Raw genomic sequence first — 10,353 nt, 5'->3', positions numbered from 1 at the left:
CATTCATTAAATGTTTGCTATTTCATGAATGAATCTTCTAGAATAGGTAAATAAGTGTCATGTCAACATGAAAATACATTAATTACATAAATAGGGTGAAAAATCCCATCACAAGTCAAAACTGATCAAAGCTGGGCGAATTCCTGAGCTGTAGATGAAAAATTGGCAAACTTTCCCAACAGGTCGCGCCCTGATCCTAAACAGGTCGCGCGCCTTTGGAGCTGCTTTTTAAGCACTTCCAGGTGTCCAAATGAGGCAAAAGTGGTCTTGTTGGAAAGGTATGGATGTCTAATTTCCAACCCAAGTGGAATTTCGGAATTTGGTAGTCATTTGCGCCTCCAAAATTGCAATCTCCCAAGACTGCTTCCTGTGTGTCAAAAAGGTGGCAGAAAGTCATTTTTTGCTTGTTTTTTGACTTTCTGGAGGCCCAAAACTTGGTGAAATTTCTTGGAAATTGCTGAGCAAGTGTATCTTTGCATGGCAAATCCAACAATGCTGAGTTTTCCTAAAAAGGAGTTGCCCAACGAAAAGGTTGCGCGCGGCGCGCGACCCGTTGGTGGAGAAAACCTGTTTTTTGCCCAAAAATTCACAAGTGACCAAAAATGCTCAAAATTTTTTGAAATTTGTGCTAGAGATAAGTCATTTAGTATCATGCTCCTTCAAGGAAGCCTCAGCCAAGATGTGGAGGGGATCGGGCCTTTTCCTTCGTTTTAGTGCTTTGGCCAGCAACCTCTCCAAATGAGCATTGACCTGGAGAAGCATAGCCTCTCGAGAGATAAAATCCTCCCATGGGATACCCTGCTGTTTTGACTGTTTAAATGCTACTCCAAGGGGACAAAAACACAAGGGAGATGTTAGGGAGGGGGAATTTTGAAGGGATTTAGGGAAAATACTAGGGAAAATACATATGAAAGGGAATTTTAGGGAAGCAATTATGAAACATATACCATCACATAATCATATTTTGTAGGGGTTTCATAGGAGGTAGGGTTTAGGGACTTTGATATTTTGGTAAGGAGATTAGGTGAAAATGACAAGGGAGGTGGTAATGGGATGTGGGGAAAAAATGGAAGTGAAAGGGATAACCTTGAGAGCAGCAAAACAAAACCCTAGCTTTACTTGCACTTTGACATTTTTAAACAAAATACACATGAACTTCTCCTTTCAAATTGATGGCATTAAAACACATTTTCATGCTCATGCAAGCTTTAGCAAGCAATAAACCTTGATGATTAGAGGCCTACCTAAGAATTTTGGGGTCGTTTGGCAGTTTACAGGTGATTTTTTGTGGATGAATTCCCAACAGGTCGCGCGCGCCCAACAGGTCGCGCCAGTGTATTTTCTCAACTGGTAAGACCCCCCTGACAGGTCGCGCGCACCCAACAGGTCGCGCGCTTTTGCAGGAGGCTTTTGGAGGCCTTCCTAGTGTTGGAATCGGGTTTAGGATAGCTCGTTGGAAAGATATTTGAGTCTGCTTTCCAACCCAACTGGAATTTTTCAATTTCGAGTTCATTTTCCCTGTCAAAAATCAAATCTCCCAAGACTGGTCAAAAAGTGCCAAATGAGGCTGCCTCAAGGAAGAGTGCTGTTGCAGTCAACTTTTGAATGCCTTCCTCAACCCCAAATTGAGCTCATGATAGCTCATTGGAAAGCTCTTTGTGTCTAGTTATCATTTTACCAATCAAGAAAATAATTTGGCCAACCAAGCTAGGAGAAAACTTGATTTTCCCAAGGTCACTTCAAAGGTGTCTTTGATTCTCCTGAGGCAACGGTATTCTTGACATTTCTCTCAAACCATGACACCTGTGAAAAAAGTGAGGGAGGTTTTTCTTATTTGGCATGTTTTGGACAAAAACCTCTCTCAGTGTCCAAAAATTCATCTTTAATTTCTCTAAAACATCTTTTGTGTGAAATTTATCCCGATGTGTGAAACAAGGAATTTTGTCAAAATGAAGCGAAATGAAGGGGATAAGGGGCTTCTAAATTCTTGGGGAAATTTTTGGAAGTAGGGAGGGATGTTAGGAAGTAGGGGAAAGTGGAATCTCAGAGATTGAGTGAGGGGAAGGGGTCCAAAAGGGCAAAACACAGGCCCAACCTAGAAAATTGCCAGGTTGTAGCTAGAAACTAGGGTTTGTGGGAAAATGAGGAATTTGGGGAATCTCAGTGATGGGAAGTGTTTAATAAGGTACATGAAGGATAGGGGAAGGTGTATGAACATCTGGATATAAGTTTTGCCAATGATTTGTCCATCCAAGAGAAATTGCCTTCAAAACCCTAGGAGATGGAAATGAACTTACCTAGGCTCAACTGAAGCATGAACAAGGTGTAAAATGACCCAATGGAACATGACATGATGATGACAACCCTCTGAATGATGATAGGCTCAGTTGAATAGTGAGATAGATTGGAATTTGGGCAACTTTGAAAAGAGTGAGAGCAAACCCTAGAACTAATGCCTAGTGACCAAATTTTGCTTGAAGACTCACTGAAATGACAAAATTTGACCTTGACACTTCAAAATCACTTTGTAAGAGTACGTTTGATCACTGGAGGAAGGCTGGAAAGACTGACACTAACATTGGCTCCAATGGGGATGGTAGCTCTTTGGAGGTGCCAAGAACCTCAGACCTCTGGGAGAGCAGACCAGTGCCTTCGTCCATTGGGCGATGGAGTCCATTATTTCGGCAAACGACACGAGACTTTGACTCATTTATTGAATGAAAACTTGACTGAAAACTGATTGAAACTTAACTGGAACTTGACTCAAACCGACTCGATGGCAAATTGAAATAACTTGAAAAACTCACTCAACAGACCAAACACAAATGACTCATGACTGACTTAACTAAAACAAGAACTTACAAATCTTATTGAAGCATAGCAGTCCATCAAGATTTGAAATCGTGATGACAACCACCTGTGTTTTCTTACAAGACAATATACATCAAACTATATCAAAATGCCAATGCAACCAATCAAGAAGATGGCTTCTTGACTGATTCTTTTTATCAGATCTCATGATCAACAATAGATACTGGTAACTGGGCATCCAAAAACATAGCTGACCATGATCTCCTTCATCACTGAACACAATAATAATCACTTTCACTGCTGACTGTAACAAATCTGCCATTGGATCCTGGAAAACATGAAGACTTGACATTGCCACCTCCTGCTGAAAGAATAAGGTATCCTTTGTTTCAAATTCTGATCTGCCTTCATCATGTGCTTTAGAAAGAGTATGTTCCTGGTCCTCAAAAAATTCTGAACAAGTAGATGAGCAGATCTCCTCTTGAAATAACATTTCAAAACATGAGACATATGAGGAAGAATCTGAAATGGAATCCTGAATGGTCTGATCTTTTGTAGTTTGAATACATGGTAAGTCATCCTCATATGATATGATAGCCAGATTCTCATTACATTCATCAATCATGAGAAAAGAAGTTTCAGATGTTTCGTGAAACCCAACACTAACATTTCTATCAGCTATCATAGATTCATCCAGAGAAACCTTTTCACTTACTTGAACGAAGATCTTGTCTTGTTTTTCACAGAGGCAATGAACTACCTCCTCATGAAGATCTAGTGCTGGTGAGATGAGAGCATTTAGGTCTGCTACTCCATTTTCTTCATTTGAGGCAGCTGTGACAATACAACTCTCTTTTATGAGATCCGGAACAACATGTTTTGCCTCATCACAATTTATCTCCCGATCTGATTTATCATCATCACTTTATGAGATTGGAACATTACTTTCCTGCGTTACCTGCATGCTGTCTTCTATGGACAGATCTGAAACAACATTTTCTCTTTCCTCATTTTCAACCATATGGAAATCTTCAGCCTGCTGATCTTGACAAATATCCTCTAAGATTTTTGTGTGCTGCCGAAATGGATTCTCATTCAGAGCCTCCATAATCTCAACGTCCATAAAATTATCATCTTCATAATATTTCTCAAGGCTTTCAATAAAAGTAGAAGCATGTTTGCAACAGTCATGAACCAAATTTAATGATGGATAAGAGTCCTTATATCGTTCAATGAACATAGCATGAAAATCCTTTAAACAGTAAATACAAGCAGGTGGCAAACTTTCATACCATGATTGGGCTTCACCTTCCAGAGTGGCCAGGAATATCTTCATCAAGCAATCTTCAGGAAAATCCACCTTCAACTTGCGAATATGCATATGAAATCTAACTAGATGAAGAGCAGCACCCTTCTTACCATCATCATTAAATGTAGGCAAATTCCTTGACCAATCTACCTTCGGAATTTTATTTGGAAAACCAGGGATGTGATCTCGGCTCAAGGGAGCATATCTTCTTGTGATCCGATCCATCTTGAAAATCTCAAAGCTACTGTTCTTCCTGCAGTGAAGTCACCGTGAAGCACAGGTTGCTGGATTCTTCAGTGAAAGAGTCGTCAGGTGAATGATTTCAGCCTTGTCAGTGTCTGATCGTTGTCCACTATCAACAATCAGATCTGAACTTGATACATGTACTGGGGTAAAATGCAAATGAATTGTTGTATTCACAAGCTCACGGAGATGGACTGAAGCAGCGTTTATCTACTTCCGCTTATGCAAAGCAAAAGCGTTTCGAAGGCTACCTGGCATAACTTCAGGCTCTGTCTAAGACTTATGAAACAAACACATCAATCCACAAACAAGTTTGTTCTCCCCAGTATGGTCGCCAATATGTTAGCGCTTGAAATTTCACCTCAGGCTGAGAAAGGTAAACTTCAAGGCAACATCAAACCACTTAGCCTCGTAGCTAGCCCTACGGAGCAGGAGAGGGCTCTCTCTGGTCTATCTCGGTAAAGATCTTCAACGGGCGAGATAACCAATGAGGAAACACTGATTTTAGGCTAGTAAACTGATAAAAGGTTTGATTTAGGATTTTTAGGATTTTGGTGGAAAGTTGGGGAAAGGCAATTCTGGGTGCGGGGATTGGACACAGTTTTTGCAGGGGGTTCTTTAGGGCAAGGTAGGAGACTGTACTGATGCCTTTAAATTAATTGAATGGATAGAAATGACCGGTGAGGAGCTAAAGAGAGCAAGAAACCTTCAAGAGTTCTCTTTAGACAGATGAAAACATAAATATTAAGCAAACTTAAAAGCAGAGCATGGCAATCATGAATTCTACTTTAACACTTCATTTGCCTAATTTGCAGAAGGAAAAGTAAGAAGATGAATAACATAACAAATTTACAAGTACAAAGAGAAACACACCATCAATACATGTAACCATAGAAATCCCAAAAAGGACTGCAAAACCCTGGTCTTTCTTCCTTTGCCAAAATTGCAGAGATACAATGAGTAATACAATAGAGCTTCTCCCTCAAGAGTCCAACCTCTCCAACCTCTGAAAATGACTAAGAAAATACATAATATAGGCAAGCTAACACCTTTCCTTGCCTCTAGGGGTCGAGCTCATCCTTCTAGGAGCTGTTTCAACCAATTCTAAACTGAGCACTAAAATCTAGGCAGTGAAAACAACTTGCCTCTATAAGCTAGGAAACCAATTCATTCATTAAATGTTTGCTATTTCATGAATGAATCTTCTAGAATAGGTAAATAAGTGTCATGTCAACATGAAAATACATTAATTACATCAAAGAGGGTGAAAAATCCCATCACAAGTCAAAACTGGTCAAAGCTGGGCAAATTCCTGAGCTGTAGATGAAAAATTGGCAAACTTTCCCAACAGGTCGTGCCCTGATCCTGAACAGGTTGCGCGCCGTTGGAGCTGCTTTTGAAGCACTTCCAGGTGTCCAAATGAGGCAAACGTGGGCTTGTTGGAAAGGTCTGGATGTCTACTTTCCAATCCAAGTGGAATTGTTGAATTTGGTGGTCATTTTCCCCTACACAATTGCAATCTCCCAAGACTGCTTCCTGTGTGTCAAAAAGGTGGCAAAAAGTCATTGTTTGCTTGTTTTTTGACTTTCTGGAGGCCCAAAACTTGGTGAAATTTCTTGGCAATTTCTGAGCAAGTGTACATTTGCATGAAAAATCCAAAAATGCTGATTTTTCCCAAAAATAAGTTGCCCAACGAAAAGGCGCGACCCGTTGGTGGAGAAAACCTGTTTTTTGCCCAAAAATTCACAAGTGACCAAAAATGCTCAAAATTTTTTGAAATTTGTGCTGGAGATAAGTCATTTAGTATCATGCTACTTCAAGGAAGCCTCAGCCAAGATGTGGAGGGGATCGGGCCTTTTCCTTCGTTTTAGTGCTTTGGCCAGCAACCTCTCCAAATGAGCATTGACCTGGAGAAGCATAGCCTCTCGAGAGATAAAATCCTCCCATGGGATACCCTGCTATTTTGACTGTTTAAATGCTGCACCAAGGGGAAAAAAACACAAGGGAGATGTTAGGGAGGGGGAATTTTGAAGGGATTTAGGGAAAATACTAGGGAAAATACATATGAAAGGGAATTTTAGGGAAGCAATTATGAAACATATACCATCACATAATCATATTTTGTAGGGGTTTCATAGGAGGTAGGGTTTAGGGACTTTGATATTTTGGTAAGGAGATTAGGTGAAAATGACAAGGGAGGTGGTAATGGGATGTGGGGAAAAAATGGAAGTGAAAGGGATAACCTTGAGAGCAGCAAAACAAAACCCTAGCTTTACTTGCACTTTGACATTTTTAAACAAAATACACATGAACTTCTCCTTTCAAATTGATGGCATTAAAACACATTTTCATGCTCATGCAAGCTTTAGCAAGCAATAAACCTTGATGATTAGAGGCCTACCTAAGAATTTTGGGGTCGTTTGGCAGTTTACAGGTGATTTTTTGTGGATGAATTCCCAACAGGTCGCGCCAGTGTATTTTCTCAACTAGTAAGACCCCCCTGACAGGTCGCGCGCACCCAACAGGTCGTGCGATTTTTCAGGAGGCTTTTGGAGGCCTTCCCAGTGTTGGAATTGGGTGTAGGATAGCTCGTTGGAAAGGTATTTGAGTATACTTTCCAACCCAACTAGAATTTTTCAATTTGGAGTTCATTTTCCCTGTCAAAAATCAAATCTCCCAAGACTGGTCAAAAAGTGCCAAATGAGGTTGCCTCAAGGAAGAGTGCTGTTGCAGTCAACTTTTGAATGCCTTCCTCAACCCCAAATTGAGCTCATTATAGCTCATTGGAAATATCTTTGTGTCTAGTTATCATTTTACCCATCAAGAAAATAATTTGGCCAACCAATCTAGGAGAAAACTTGATTTTCCCAAGGTCACTTCAGAGGTGTCTTTGATTCTTCTGAGGCAACGGTATTCTTGACATTTCTCTCAAACCATGACACATGTGCAAAAATTGAGGGAGGGTTTTCTTCTTTGGCATGTTGTGGACAAAAACCGCTCTCAGTTTCCCAAAATTCATCTTTGATTTCTCTAAAACATCTTTTGTGTGAAATTTATCCCGATTTGTGAAACAAGGAATTTTGTCGAAATGAAGCGAAATGAAGGGGATAAGGGGCTTCTAAATTCTTGGGGAAATTTTTGGAAGTAGGGAGGGATGTTAGGAAGTAGGGGAAAGTGGAATCTCAGAGATTGAGTGAGGGGAAGGGGTCCAAAAGGGCAAAACACAGGCCCAACCTAGAAAATTGCCAGGTTGTAGCTAGAAACTAGGGTTTGTGGGAAAAAGAGGAATTTGGGGAATCTCATTGATGGGAAGTGTTTAATAAGGTACATGAAGGATAGGGGAAGGTGTATGAACATCTAGATATAAGTTTTGCTGATGATTTGTCCATCCAAGAGAAATTGCCTTCAAAACCCTAGGAGAGGGAAATGAACTTACCTAGGCTCAACTGAAGCATGAACAAGGTGTAAAATGACCCAATGGAACATGACATGATGATGACAACCCTCTGAATGATGATAGGCTCAGCTGAATAGTGAGATAGATTGGCATTTGGGCAACTTTGAAAAGAGTGAGAGCAAACCCTAGACCTAATGCCTAGTGACCAAATTTTGCTTGAAGACTCACTGAAATGACAAAATTTGACCTTGACACTTCAAAATCACTTTGTAAGAGTACGTTTGATCACTGGAGGAAGGTTGGAAAGACTGACACTAACAGTGTCCATTTATTGTTTTAACATTAATGTATATTTATATTATCACTTCCGTTAAATATAAGCACTAATTTTAATAACCTTAATGCATTAAGGTTAACACATGCAACCTATTAAGTTTTTTTCTTTAAAAACTCGTCTTGCCTTAAAGCAGCCTCTCTGTCTCTCGTCTTTCACATTCCCCCGTGTGCCCGACACCTCTTTTCTCTCCGCCTTATTATCATATATCTCTTAATGACATCAGCGTTGTGATGTTTATTACTTGTATCGTTCTATATGGAGAATTCACCAATATGGCAGATAAATAATTTGGCATTTAGCAAATTGGCAGGGTTTATAAAACAACAATTTTTTTTTTATCACTAGTTTTGTCTCTCTTATTTACTTTTTCTTAGTGAATTCCTATAAGTGGTTTTGTTGAGTCTATTTTTGACGCTCACGGCGGTTTTGATTCGGCTTTTGGAAGTACTCTGGACTTTGACTAAATCGCATTTTGGGGCTCGTCTTAGCATAAACATCATGCATATGATGCTTCTGAGGTTTTGTCGATCTTGAGGATGCGACAATGTTCACCGTTGATTGCTTTAAGCATATGGAGGAGGATTAACTAGATTTGCCTTCATAAGTGAATATTTGCCACTAATGCAACCAATGTTTTTTCCAATGTAATAAACACAACACTCCAAGAGAGGGTATAAGGATTATTTCCACGTAGAAAATCTTAGTTAGCACAGTATGAATTATGTAATTCCCCAATGCCACAACCTAAACAACGAGTGACGATACATAGCAAAACATGTATTGCAATAAAATTTATTATGAAAGCGTAAGCTCCCTAGGAAAATATCATATAGAAGTAGGATAAAGCATTTAATGTTGATGTTTCCTTATCCGCATTGGCTTTTGGAAAACCTACAGTCAAGGCGTTTGGATTTCTTTTCTGGCCTCTAAAGTGGTTACGAGGCAAATGAGCCCCTGGCCTCGCCAGACATTTGGTTAAGACCACAATCTCATGATGTACTATCATAACCCCATTTCTCAAGAATAAAATTTATATATATATATATATATATATATATATATATATATATATATATATATATATATATATATATATATATATATATATATATATATATATATATATATATATATATATATATATATATATATATATATGTGTGTGTATAGTCATAAGGTTTTACATACCTGGGATTACCCTTTGGAATTATATATACAATTTCCTATGATTCATTTACCTTATGTCACTTTATGCACATTAATTGTCATACAGGTATGGTTTAAGGGATTGGTGTACTTCTTTTTAACTTTAATAAAAATCTCTGTGTGGTTTGGACGCATGTTAACCACGCGGCAATGGTTCCGGAAGTAACTTTACGTTTTCCCTTTAGCCACCATGTGGCACCCCTTATCCATTACTGTGAGAATTATCTCCTGCTCTACTTCGTACTGTACAAGGCCGGCAGGCTGTCTAGTCTTTTCACCTTGCATCAACGGTGGAGGGCACACTTCGTAATCCAATAGTGGCAGATCGTCTCCACAGGTTGCCGCCTAAACTAACGCTTGCCATGGGTGATGGGATTATTCTTTTGGGAACTTTCTTTGCGTCTTTGCTCTAGTTCAGTCCATGCGTTCTGTCTCAGAGAGCCTAGCTCACAGACCCTGTTCAAATGCCAGAGGATTCGTTTCCAAACCCTTCAGGTAGATAACCGCACAATGTCTTGTTCCTTCTGTAACCTTTTGGCTATGCATTCTTTTCAATTTACTGATAAACTTATCGATTGTGCTCATGCATCATGCGTCTGCAGGGTTATTCGGCAATGGGGTCCTCCTACAGCACTGGAACGAGTGCTGTTCATTCGTTGGCCGGAGTTTTCTTTAGTGGTAAGTGTCTTGGCAAGCATGAGGATAAATTCCTTGATTTTTTGTTTTACTATGGTTTGCATTACTTCTATTGTTGTCTAACATGTGCTATTCGGGTTGCTCCTTGTACAGATTAGGCACCCGTTCCTCACACGGCCTAAAGACTAAGGAAACCCCACCCCATTCTGTTCCGAGTTCTAGGTATGGGGAATCCTACCGACCGTGGCTATGTTTGTTTTGCTTCAGAGTTTTTCTTGTGTTTAGAGGAGGGTAACCCTCTAGGTCACCTTTATTTTTTATTGAACCAGGGTGGGGAGGGTTATTTGTTCCCTCTAGGCTCTAGTTACCATGGACATGACAAATATAATTTTAGACTCTTGAATTTGGATGTCT

The sequence above is a fragment of the Pinus tabuliformis genome, chromosome 6 (assembly GCF_031772625.1).
Source record: "Pinus tabuliformis cultivar Carrire ecotype Pingquan chromosome 6, CPIR1, whole genome shotgun sequence".
Taxonomy (NCBI): Eukaryota; Viridiplantae; Streptophyta; class Pinopsida; order Pinales; family Pinaceae; genus Pinus; species Pinus tabuliformis.
The sequence above is the reverse complement of the archived record's forward strand: the minus strand, read 5'-3'. Positions refer to the sequence as shown.